The sequence below is a fragment of the Garra rufa genome, chromosome 2, assembly GCF_049309525.1.
Source record: "Garra rufa chromosome 2, GarRuf1.0, whole genome shotgun sequence".
Taxonomy (NCBI): Eukaryota; Metazoa; Chordata; class Actinopteri; order Cypriniformes; family Cyprinidae; genus Garra; species Garra rufa.
Window position 1 is genome coordinate 47,756,256 of NC_133362.1, and position 13,666 is coordinate 47,769,921.

General features: G+C 36.8%; 1 protein-coding gene across 4 annotated transcripts in view; it reads right to left on the reverse strand.

The window, feature by feature from the left end:
• Positions 1-13,666, reverse strand: part of nrxn1b (neurexin 1b) — a 179,372-nt gene that overhangs the window by 103,289 nt on the left and 62,417 nt on the right. The window lies entirely within an intron of this gene.

Consider the following 13,666-nt stretch of genomic DNA (forward strand, 5'->3'; position numbering starts at 1 on the left):
GTCACACACGGGCATAAATACAATCAAAAAGTCAAAACTTTATTGGCATAATTGTCGTTTACAATGTTTGCAAAATGGCAAATAGCATATATACATAAAGTTATTTAGATTAAGCGATTCACAATAAATAAAAACATTCAGAATGTTTTGTAAAGAGATCAAAATAAAGGTGAAAATAACGAATATAAACGAATAATACAAATATTATGGAAAAAAAGAAGGTCAGTTAATGGACAAGACTCTGGGATGCATAAAATGTTTCTTGTGAGGCTATTAAATTTTAAGTACTTTATGTAATGTTTATTCATGATAAACTTGTGAATGCTGTCTACATTGCGCACAGACATCATTAGCATATACAGCATCGCCTATATAATTATTTAATATTGTATTAATTTCTACAGAGATGATAATCATATCTATAGGAAGCTTTAAATTATTACTTAACGAAATAAAACAAATTGAAAACAAAAACTCGTTTATGTAATCCGTAAAGATAAATTTCTCTCTCAAGGCGTCCAAAAAGGTATTGTACTCGAGGAGCGGATATAATATTCTTGATACTTCAAACTTCCATGTTCTGTTCTATAAATTTTGAGAATTAAAAAAATCAGGCTCTCATGAAATCTTTGAAATCAATCTTTGTATGGCTAGTTTATTCAGTTATTCAGTATTGTTGTGTTTCCCCTGTTTTATTCGTTTAATATTCAGAAACAAGTGCCTTTTTTTTTTCAAAACATTTTTTAAAAGAAAGAATTCAACCCTCCAAAATTTTGTTTGCCTATGTCACAATATGAGATAAATCCAGCCCTGTAAATGATGCTGATTTTTGTTGCCAAATTGGTTTGGAAGCGTTGTTGAATAAACAAGTAACGTTAAACTGAACTTTTATGCCTGTATGACTGACAATTTTATTGACCACTGAGAAAGCATTGATTTGGTAAGATGATGGTTCATACCATGTAGAAAAATTACATTTTGAAAAATAGCTTAGATGTAGTAAACTACTTTTGCCGTGTTGCTGCTGTAGCTTAGCTTAGCTAAGGAATGGGAAACCACTACAACACTGTTATACGTCATCATACGTTGTCGCTAGTTCTTAATGTTACATCAGAGGACATGCGCCGATGTTTATCACACATTTCAAGATGTTGAAAAAAATGTTGTAGCGTTGCAAAAAGTACAAATGTACGGTGTACGCACTGTTCATTCACATGTACACATATGGCCGTAAGCAAAACAAACAATGCGTTATCACATGCACGGCAAATTGCAAATCTGTGGTGTAGTGGTGCCTTGAGAAGTGGGTAAATGCTTCATTTGTGTACAGCAAATTGCTGGAGTTCGAAAATCAGGAGTTAGGCAAAAAAGTGTGAAAGAGTTAAATTTTTGGAGTTTATTCTTTAACTTTCACAACAGTTTGTGTTACGGGATACTCCCTGGCTGTGTTGTATTTCGGAGTTCATTCATTGGTGTTCAGGGGCACGTTTTAACAATAACGTTACATCAGGAGCGCGCCATGACACGAGCCTGGTTCTGCCACACGATCGACTGATGAAGTTGTCTACTTCGTCATGAGGTAGGTAAAAAACTAACTCCAAAATGTTCTTTATCTTCTGACAGACAGCTGATTATAGCTGTTACGTTAGTGTACTGACGCCAATAACCGCGGCGAACTTTGTGTTGAATGAATCTCCGATGCAAAACATGGCTGTTTTGAGCGGACTTTTTTTCGATGTGAACAAGCTAATATTAGCTTACGTCTTTCTGTTCACCTTATTTTTTTGTAAACGAGTGTTTTGCTGTCAAATTTAAGTTGCGACTCGCTCAAGAAACATTCTGTTAAGCTTCCATAATGTCATGCCGACGAGACGAGGTAATATCTAGCAATGTCAGTAAACTGAAGTGTCTAAGTCTAACTTTACCCTGGCTAAAAACGATCATAGTTTAGCCATGAACGTGTAAAGTAATGCCTGCAATGTTTTGAGTCGTAACGGCTAACGTTACAAATGTTTTAGTAGTGACTCGTGACCTATGAGAGTTCGTGGCTTTCATATTAAACATTTTGCATTTTCAATCACACTAACAGGTTGTTTTAAATTACATGTTTTCTCTTCATTGTCAGGATGTTGACAGAAGTGCTGGATGGAGGGAAGTAGTAGTAAAACTGGACGAAATTTGTTTCTCAGATTTTCTCAATTCAGGTGAGTTATGTGTTTAGTAATCAGTTAATAAAGAGTAAGTGACTGTAATTTTATGATTTATTTTGTAAATAACATGTTGTTGATGTTATTGTGTAGTCCAGCAGAAGTTTTTGAGATAAAACAACACTGAAAAAAGATGACCAGGGCTCAGCTGATGTACTACATGTTTTCTTGCTTTTTGGATGTCAAAGGACTGGTAAGTATTAAATAATACTTCAAAATGTTATTGAAAAAAATATATATTTTTACATTTGTCTGAACGATTATCTTTTCTTAAAAAAAAAAACAATTTCTTTGTGACTGAAGAAAGAAAAGAAAGACATGAACCTCTTGGATGACAAGCGGGTGAGTAAATTATCTGTATTTTTTTGTTCTGGAAGTGGACTCTTCCTTTAATGCCTATTGTTTATAAAGGGATGTTTATCTTGTGTTTCGGTCATGCCAAAGTATTGATGACCATCATCTGGCCACTAAAGAAAACCCTCAGCCATATCATCTTTCCTCAGGGACATCAAAAGCACAGGTTTCCACCTTTTACATCGTCTTGGACTGAGAAGTTTCGCCTTGTCAGTCATGTGAAACCTTGGGTATTGTTGAAGAGCTGTTCAAGTAAAGTAAAGTATCATGATGCTCTGTCCAGCCTGTACATATTTTTTTTTAAAGACAAATGTATATAATAATGATATAGGTAGAACTGAAGTCAAAGAACTGAGAGCAAGGCAGTTGAACAAGCAGTATTCTTATTTAAGCAAAATGTTAAGTTCTGTCCTCTGTGCTCCATCCTTCAGCTTTCAGTTTTGTTTTTATTCAGGCGCCTCAAACTAATTCATGGAATGTATCCTGGTATCACTGTGGAGTTGTTTCTTGTTACTTCATCTGATGTATATCTACCTCTGGTTACACAATACTACTGCACTATTTTATAATTATTCAGGTTTGATTTTATATAATGCAATGATGTGTTTTTGACTATGCTGTATACAATTTTACTAAACATTTCTTGTTGGCACTGCAGACATGTATTAAATGTAAATGTTTTGCTGTTAGATTTTACAGTATTTTATGACAGCAGTTAATTTCAAAGTGTTTACATGCATGGAATTTCAAAATCCAATCTATGTATTTCCTGAAATAAAAGCAGCTAGTTGAGAGTATGGCTTTCAGTGTAGTCATTTCCACATAAAACATATTGTGTTTACCCTAAGAAGTGTTTTTAACACTGGTTAAAGAGTTTAAATTATAATTAACTAAATTTTAGAGTTAAAATTACTCTCCAAATGATTAATATTTTAACTCCAGAAAGTGTTAAAATCTAACTCTGAGAAAGTGTTAAATTCTACTCCATTGAATTTCCTTTTGAACTTTCAATTTGAGCGCATTGGTTTACTGGATCCTTGGACTGAAATGTTTACAGGGGTTCACTGGTTTAAGAAATTTCAGATGGTAAAAATCTGCTTCTTTTTAATTGTAAGGTATTTTTTTTTTTTTTTCATTATTATGTACTGATTTAAATGACTGGGGTGTGGGAAATTCCCTCGCCACATGGCCTTCCATGTTTCTAACTTGCAGTCAAGTGTATATGACATAAAAATATATTTTGTAATATCAATCAGTGCAAACAGTGCTATCTGCTAGCAAACTTTAGCGATTTTTTGCAAACGTTTATTTACAGAACAACACCATAAACACAAACACAAGATTAAAGGTAATATACATATAATGAAAAATTGTCATAAATATCCTTATTAATGGCAAAAATTACCTATATTTATAAGTCTGCTTGCTCGAGTGAGCAGGCATGTTGGAAAATGGAAATTTCTCTTAGCCCTTCGTTTGAAATGAGGTCCCGAAAATTCTTTGTTTGGAGGCCTATCTGGCCCTTCCCCTTCCCCCTACCCTTCCAACCTAACGAGAAATGAGACACCCCTAGCACTTCACCCCCCCCCCGGAGCCAAGCCAGCTCTTCTCACCTTTATTCATAGGTTGGGGGGAAGGTGAAAGGTGAAATGGCAAGTTTAAAAGTGACACGAACGACCCTCATTAACAATTGTGAGGTTAGATGTTTGAAAGGTTGTGAAAAAAATGGAGGCACCAGTGCAATCACTTTTTTTGTGTGAAAATAAATAAATAATTTCTTCATTTTTGCTTATAAAGGTATAGGAGTAATACATCATTCTGACCTGTAACGGGTCCATTTTTATTTTAGTGCACTCACAATAGCCTATAAACAACTCATGCGTTTATAAAATAAAGGAAAACAGAAGATGCGCTTTCTGCCGTCTGTTCTTGAACATCGCTTCACAATGAACAAAAGCTTTAAATTACCACTTTAAAACGAAATAATTCAAATCGAAAATAGAAACGTTCATTATGTAATCTGTAGGCCTAAAGATTTAAAGATATTTCTATATAAAGGCACGTCCAATTTAGAAATGGCGAGAAATTTTTCTATTTATCTCCATTATTGATGAATGTCTAAAATATAAAAGTAAGGAAAAGCCTAAAACAGGGCTGATTATATTTATTTTATAATTCTATTAAAATTATAATGTTATAGAATATACTATAAAATAATTATAATTACAAATTATACTGGCATAGAGTATATGTAAAACTTTAATAATTGTAGCTGCTTATATTTTCAGATTTTATGTTTCTCTGTTCTATATATCTTAAAATTTAGAGGATTTGCTGCAACGCAATTTTGTCCGATATGCAAATTATTTATTAGCCTATTAGTATTTTAATCCATAAAGCAAATGCTTTAAAAACACCTTTAAAAAATACTATTTTTGCATCCAGATGCTTTTAAAGAACTTTTCAATATACATGTTATCTTATATCTTAAATGAACTTGTATCTTAAATGTAAACCATGATTTCGTTGTATTCCCTGTGTAACGAATCTCTTACTTATAGCTACATTTTAGGTGCGTCTGAGCTTTGTTGTTTATGGTTTTTTTAAAAATCAAGAGTTGCGCGCACTCAACAAAACTGACAAGACTCATTTGAACGCTTCTGATAGACATTGCATTCCTAACCCAACAGAATCGTGTGTGGTTCGTTATAACACTGTAAAAACGCCTAAAAAGAATTACGGTGCAGATTATCTGATCTTAATGTAATGCCGCAATTTACATTTTCTATTCATTTTCATTTTATTGTCAACAGACGTAATATATTGATTTTGTTTGGGCAGGGGAATATGTCCAATTTAGTGGCATTTTTTGGCCCCAGGTCAAGCCTTCCCCAGCCTTACACACGCTCCGCCTATGATACTAACTATATATATACCCTTAGAATATATAGCCTATATATACCCACTTAGAATAATTTTCTTCCCGACCCGACACGCTAAATTTAATTCTCATTTCCAGAATCTCACATTTAACCATTTGGAAACAATGTCGAGTATAAAACTTTTTTCGCAGTACATCCATTATATTTCCATGTTCCACTTTTAAGACGTATTACAGCCCTGCATTTTAGTCCGTCAAAGATCAAATGCGGGCTAAAATTATATTTTAGACATTCAGTGGTGATTTAAAAAAAAATTGCAGCGCTGGAGGAACCACGAGACCAGGCTACCATGACGGTCCTGTTAGCAGCATTGAGCGCACGTTCAGCACAGCTTGGAAGGGTTCCTTGTTTAAAGCTTACCACAAAACACTGGCAAAAGTAAATACCATGACTGTCTAATAGTAAGGAGATATTTTAATTATTTATTTAGAAACTACTGTTTTCTGAGTCAGTGATGATGCAGTTAACAGTCCTCATATCCTCGTTGGACGCGCGCCTTTAGAGAGAAATGCATCTCTATGGACTAGCTACATAATAAAAACAGTTTTTGTTTTCTATTTGTTTTTTTCGTTAAGTAGTAATTTAAGTCTTTCTACATATTTATTTATCATGTCTGACAAAAAAATAACGGTTAAATATTTTCCACTGAAAAAAAAATGTAACTGATCGAGCTTGAGCCTTCATGTCCTAAAAATGTGTTTTGCTCTCTCCGCACAAACGATTGGATATGCACCTAATAGCGCATATTTATATCTATTATTATTTATTTCTTTTATTTTACATCTATGGATTTTAGTTTAGCCAATTCGTGATTTGAGAAGGCAAATTGAAAGAGTAGGTCAACTCACTGTCTGCCGCTTGGTCTTTAAGAAACAAAAAGCTTACGTTTAACGAACAAAAATGCTCCAATTTTTTTTTCTAAATTAACTTAATAAAAAGGAAACGAAATTATAAATACTTTGCCGTTACATACAGAATGAATTACCGATTATGGCGCCAGATATTGAAACAACAGACATAAATACTGTCCAAATAGCCCTCTTTGTGCAGGGCTTGGCCACAGAATGTTGTTCCTTGCGCCACCTGGTGGATATTATATGAAGCGCAACAACGTTTTAAAAAAACCTAAAAAAGCCCCTGCAGGCCGCCGCGTGGCGACGCGTGCTGAATTGCAGGCTGCCGCGTGAAAAAAGACGCATTTTTAATGGCCAGATCTGTACAATTTCCGGGTCAGGTAGTGTGACCTAAATGAAGCAGTTAGGAGATTGTATTGAGTTGAACAATGGGTTTTACATACCGTGATGTTTGTTATCCAGCTTTCATTGACACACATATAAGTACTTCTCTGTAGTGCTGCAGGCCTTTTGCCCTCCTCCCTTTTGGACTTCAGACCAGGAGAAGCTAAACTTCCTATGCACAAACAGGGCATTGAATGCTTACAGCCACAGAGCTGCCATTAGGCAAAAATCTGATCATTTGCCCATGTGCTTTGAGGCACCTAGATGAGGGTCTCTAGCAACTAAGCAGAGAATGAGCAAGTGGATAGTCTATTTCTCTTGCATATGAAGCCTATAGAAAGTCTTCACCCATGGCTCTCAACTTTAAGAAGCAATCATGCAGAAGCGTTGCAGATTTTGGGGGAGCTATGTCGGTGAGGGCCAAGCCCCTGGAATGTTAAACCAAGTCAGTCAGGTCCCAGGGTAGAGGCCAGACCAAAGACAGCACCTGGTCGGGGGTTGGACAATGGGGCTAACAACCCCATCCCAAAAAAATATCTATATTGTTATGGAAACATCAACGATTGTCCAAACAACCAGCCCCAAAGCCGGGCCCAAAACCAGTATCCATGTTGGAGCATCATGTTCCACATCATGTTCCACATCATGTTCGAAACATCAAAATTATCTCAAGTTATAAAATAGATGAGGAAACACAGACTAGACACTCTAGGGGACAACATGTAACCAGTGACGGGCTCTGTTATACTTTACTCTGGATATAGTAAAGTGTTATATTGTTTATAGTAATCTGAAAATGGCCAAAATTTATAAAAGAATTCACCACCATGTTAAGAAACTAGTTTGATGATGGCCTTCTAGAGACAGATACCAGTGTCCTGGGCTACAAAAAAAAAAAAGATCAAGCAGTGAATAAAACCTGGAAACTGGCAAAAGACAGAGAAACGTAAAGGGTTAAAAGCTAAAATTAAGCTAAAAGCTGACCAAAGAATCACTAAGACTACTTAAAAAAGACCCAGGAAGCATACAAGGCTAAAATGAAGAGATTAAGAGAGAAGTACCAGAAATGACAAAAGGGCCTTTGTAGAGGACCTAGTTGGAGAAGCTGAACTGGCTGCTGCAAGAGGTGAGATGAGTATTGTGTATAAGATCACCAAACAACTTCTTGAAATAATCAGTCCATGCCTGTTAAAGACAAAAATGGCAACAACCTCACTACAGGCCAAGAAAAAGCTAGATAGGTACAATACTTCAATGAAGTCATCAATCAACATAAGCTAGATGACATCCCTCTGCAACAGGTGACATTCTTGATATCAATACTGGTTCCCCAACTGAGGCAAAGGTTAGGCTCCCCATCAAAGCCATGAAAAAAGTAAAAGCAGGAATTGATTTAATCTATGCTGAAATGCAAGATACTATCCCAGATGACTGAATTAAAGGCCTCATTGTGAAACCCCCCAAGAAGCATCTTCAGACCTCAGACAACTGGCGTTCTTCTTTACAGTATTGACAAAATGATTGACTTTAAACAAGAACAAGCTGAATTCAGAAGTGGAAGAGGGTGCATAGCCCAGATCTTTACTTTGAGAAACATCAATTTTATAAAACTTAAAACAAAATTATAGACTTTAAAAAAGCCTTTCACAAGATACACTCTATGGAAATCATGCTATCCTATTCAGTTCCACCAAAAATGTTTGCGCTGATGGGGCTGTTCCACAGGAAATTAGAATGCACACCATTGTAGGCAGACACCTGTCAGAATTTTTCCCTGTGAAGTCTGGTGTGCGGCAGGACTGTACCATCTCTCCAATCCTCTTCCTGGTCATCATCAACTGGATAATGCAGAAAGCAACACCTGACAAACCCAAAGGCATCCAGTAGACCCCTTTCTCACAGCTTGCTGACAGACTGAACAGCTTCGCCACTAACAGTGCACCAATCACTGTTAGTAACAAACCACTGGAATATGTTAACAATTTCACATACCTACCTCACGCCTGATTAGCAAGTATAACACAGTACAAAAAGACATACAAGCAAGGCTTGGGGTGACCAAAAACAACGTGGAGATGTACAGTGAAGAAGTAAGTAATTCTTAAAATGATAGTTTTTTTTTTCAAATGTGTGATGATTAGGGTTGAATTTGTGGGACAGTGGCCTTCCAAAAGCAGAGTTTCCTATACCTGTGTTAGGAGCATAGTAGTTAGTTACTTCAGGGATCTCAAGATATGTCATACAACATAGGAGTACACAGCTGGATGGCAGCAGCTATCAAACACCCGAAGGCATAGCCTTTTAAAGAATACTCCATTTGATGTTGTGGGCGAATGCAGGCAGCCGACACATGTGCTCTAGTAAGCTTCAACCATGTACAGTGTCTCTCTATTTTCCCCCATAAATTATGACCGATAACAAATATTTTTGAACTCCTTAAAACCAAAGCTGAGCTGTCTCATACCCTCTTCACTCACAAGCAGGGGCGCCGCTAAGGGGGGGTAAGTTAGGACGATTCTAAGGGCCCATGCCCTTTAGGGGCCCCCAGAGATCTGCTTTGGTGTGGTAGGGGGGGCCCAAACTCATATTTTGTCATAGGGCCCAAAATTGCGAGCGGCGCCCCTGCTCACAAGCACTTGTCAATGTGAGCGTCTGTTGTTGTTGCAGTCTCTGCTATTTTGTTGTTGTTGTTCCGTCTCTTTAGTTTTGTTTTCTATTGTGAAACAATGGCCCGGGACAGTGTTGCCACCTTTCGGAATGACTGATTACTGCAAAACAACTTCAGTGTGCATGTGCGACCTGCCCGTACAAAGTAAGTCCTCATTAGCACGCCTGCCTCCAATGTTGGAAACGCTGGTCCGACTCCTGCTCAGAGCGAGTGAGGGTAGTAGAACTAGAGGGGTTACACAAAGTAAGAACAGGTGGTGACAATCAGGTTGTGTGAAAATAGGTGAAGATTAAGGTCTTGAGAGTGACAGGCTGGTGGGTTTGATCACAGTTTATAGGTAAAATTTGCAGGGCAACATTTAAAGAACTCACAAATCTTTACAAAGTCCTGTTTCTTTCAAGTTTTAGTATGTTTACATGAACAGTTGTAATCAAGCTATAATTAAGGTATTGGGATTTTAGCATAGTCAAGCTACAGTCTTGGGATGTACTCACACCCAGGCATAATTGACTGAGGAATTTGCATCTTTACTCACCAACTATAATTCCTGTCAACAGGATGAGAACAAGACCTGTTATATACTCAAATGAATTAAAAAGTGTAACCAAGTTCTAACAGATATTTGTAATTGTGATGATGACAGTAGAGCACACACAGGTAGTGGACGTTTCATGCTCTGGCACGGTTAGCGATCATATTACATGAGTCCAACCTATCTCCAAGCCCACCTTGACAAGCGGACTACCTTGTCAAGTGTGAGTACAATGCACAATGCATAATGAAAAAAATTGACATACTACTGTGATACCTTGATGGTGTTTGTTGCATGCCACTATTCCATGGAAAGAGGTTGTCCATGACAGGAAGAAGTCAGTTATTTGCTGACTTGGCTGTCAAGTACAGTGAGGTCAAAGAATTGCATGTGGAAACACAGACTAGTTTTTTTGGCTTAATGGGGTTAAATGGCGACCCGCGGATGGATCAAAGGCAATAGTGCAGGTAATAATAATGTCTTTGTCAGCCACCTGTGCATTTTATTAATAAAAAAATTTGTTAAGTAGTTCATGGCAGTCACCCTTTATGGATGACCAAAATTTATGAGAGAACAGTAAACAGAATTCCACTAGAGGCCCTGAATCCATACACTGACTATTAGGGTCATAAAACCAGCTCTAATACAGTAGACTGTCTGTATGGAAACTGGATTATAATACTCTTCATCTCACTCTAATAGAGGCTAGTTTTCTGAAAATGTACCTGTTTTCATTTTGACAACTTGCATTATATTCTCATTATGACCAAAAATACACAGAACAAAAGCAGGAAACTGAACAGTGTGATCATAGTGCATGTTGATTGAAATGAGGTGAGGTAACATGGTTACACTCCAAACTAAAGATGATATTTGACTGATTAAAACCTTATTAGGTGTTGGTTATTAAGAAAGGCTTTATGAACAAATCCACAGATGCCACCAAGTCAACTCATCACTCAATTTACCATCCTTGATTGGCTTCCCAAAACATCACTCCAGATTTAATCAGGGGTGCGTTTCTTAAAAGCAACTATGATCGCAAGTTCAGTTGTTACCAATGGAGTTCAATAGCTCCATTAATATAAAAATTAATAACTACCGTAGTTAGCTAACAATGCTTTAGGGAAATGCACCCCAGATCTGAAATTTTACCCAATCCCGTTCAATTAACAATATCAGGGTAAAATGACTGATTGATGGTTCATTCAGGTTATGTTCCAAGACAGGTGTAGGAAATTTCAGTCTTAGAGAGCCGCTGTCCTGCAGACTGTAGAGCTTCAAGAATAATCAAACACACCTGAAAGAGCTAACCAATATCTTTATGATTACTAAGGCTATAAGCCAATTAGGTTTTTTCAGGATTGAAGCTAAACTCTGTAGAACAACGGCTCTTTAGGACCGAACTTGCCTACCCCTGGTCCAAGAAATACAAGATTTAATTCACCATTCCTTATTTACTAACCTGTGTGTGTGTGTGTGTGTGTGTGTGTGTGTGTACTGGTTTGACCTACATTATGAGACTAGATGTCCTAATGTAAGATGTGTTCTGGTTTCAGGTTTCTACCGCTACATTATGCGGATATACAGCTGTAAGAAATGTAAGAAATTTGTTCTCTAAAGAGTTCATTTCTAAGTTCAAAATCCGCCAGTCTTGTTACTGTGCTAACAACTAAGAATAGCCCAGATCCTGTGAAGATGGGCTCTCATTAAGGTCCTCTATAGAAGTGGTTCTCAACTGCGGTCCTGGGGACCCACTGATCTGCATATTTTGTATGTCTTATTCAACATTCTTGATTCAGATCATCAGCTCATTAGGAGAGAGCTTGTTAGGACAGTGTCACATAAGGTTGTATTATCATATATCACACCATAACATCATAAATCATAGTATTTTCCAAGGAACTAGATTTTTAGATAATTTATTTTATAATTGACAATCTGCTCTTGTAATAAATGTTGTGTAAAAGGAATAAAAGTTGCTGGTGTTTTACTTTACCACTGTTCATTTCGGATGGAAACCACAGTAAACTGTAGGTGAATGTAGGTAAAGGCACATTTTTCCAATAAGCCTATGTTGAAATATAGGGAGAGTAACAAATATAGAGAGAGAGTACCATCACAGGATGTGTTCTCATGTATGACTAAAGCTTTCTTTTTTTTTTACACCAAAACAAAGTCTGTCTGAATAGACTGTAAATGTTCATTAAAAGCAGAATTTCTATTAGAACCACCATCACTTTGACATTCTTTACAAATACAGTGCATTGGCCTTATGGGCTCAAAATCTTTAAAGGGGTCATGACATTAGCAATTAAATTTTCTTAGATGTTTTGACATATAAGAGGCTGTTGTACTATAAAAAAAAAACATTGTTAAAGTTTCAGACCTCAAAAATTCCTCCTCACAATAAGAGCACTTTATTGCCATAATAACTGCCATTGTCTACTTCCTCCGTGACAAAAAACCCCCAAAGCTTTTCCGACAAGCTTAAAACATTACTAAACATTACATTGTAAGTACCCTGATAAACATTAAATTAAAGTAATAAAAAATCAAGTCATAACCTCTTTAAATATAATGCTGTAATTGACCTAATACAGTTTTTCTTGATTGCTTTGACATGGTTAAAGAAACTAGGATCCACTCAGTTTTCATCATCACTATCTCAGCAGAGCAGAAGACACGTCTTGCAAATGTGTTAACCCTTTCTCACTGGATTGACACATTTCCCCCACCCTTTTGCAAAACAGTTAACACGGATGTCATTCAAGCAGTCCAAACTCCATTGTTTTAGCTATGGTAACCAAACAGAAACCATCTATTCCTAACTATTAGAAACTACCTAGATCACTATGAAATCACTGAAGCTCCCGTTTGACACTCTTCATTTAGCAATCAGTCTGCAGGCTTTATATAAAAAGTGCCACATCTGTGTTGTTCTGTGCCAGCGTAGATGGTGGAGGTCTAACGCAGATGAGAGTGAGAGTAAGAGGTAGAGGGGTCAGAGGAAGAGGAGTCCGTGTGCGAGGTGGAGGTGTAGTAGGAAGGGCTCAAGTTTCAGATGAAATTCAGGGAACTGTTACTGATCACATTATCAATCATGGCTTTTCTCTTAGAGAGGCAGGACAAAGAGTCCAACCTGTTCTAAACAGAAACACTGTTGCATCCATTGTCAGAATTTTTCGACAGGAGAACAGGTAATGTTGCTGTACAGTAGATACAGAAATATCTTCAGTGATATACTTTATGTAACTGTTTCCTCATTCCCATTACATGTATTCTTTATAGAATCCAAAGGCTAACATTCTCTGGTGGTAGAGGGAAGAATTTTAGTGCTGAGCAGGAGGCGGCCGTTGTAAACATGGTTGTGGCAAACAATGCCATAAGGCTGCGTGAAATCAGGGAAGCAGTGATTGCTTATACTTTACTGTAATAGATTTTTAATAGAATTTTTATTTTCTTAATTTCTTATACTCCAATAGATTTTACTGTATTTTGGTTTACATGTAGTCTCTATAATATTTACAGTATTTCAGTTTTCAGACACGGTTTGAAAAAATTGAATCTCATGGAATCAAGAAAAAAATGCATCAAAGCATTTCTTATTCTGGATCCAATTCTTTGCAAAAAGGCAAATTTGACACAGCCTATATAGAAAGACAACAAATGGCACTGGCAATAGGCTACAATGACAAGCAATGGTGCACTGACGGCTGCATCAA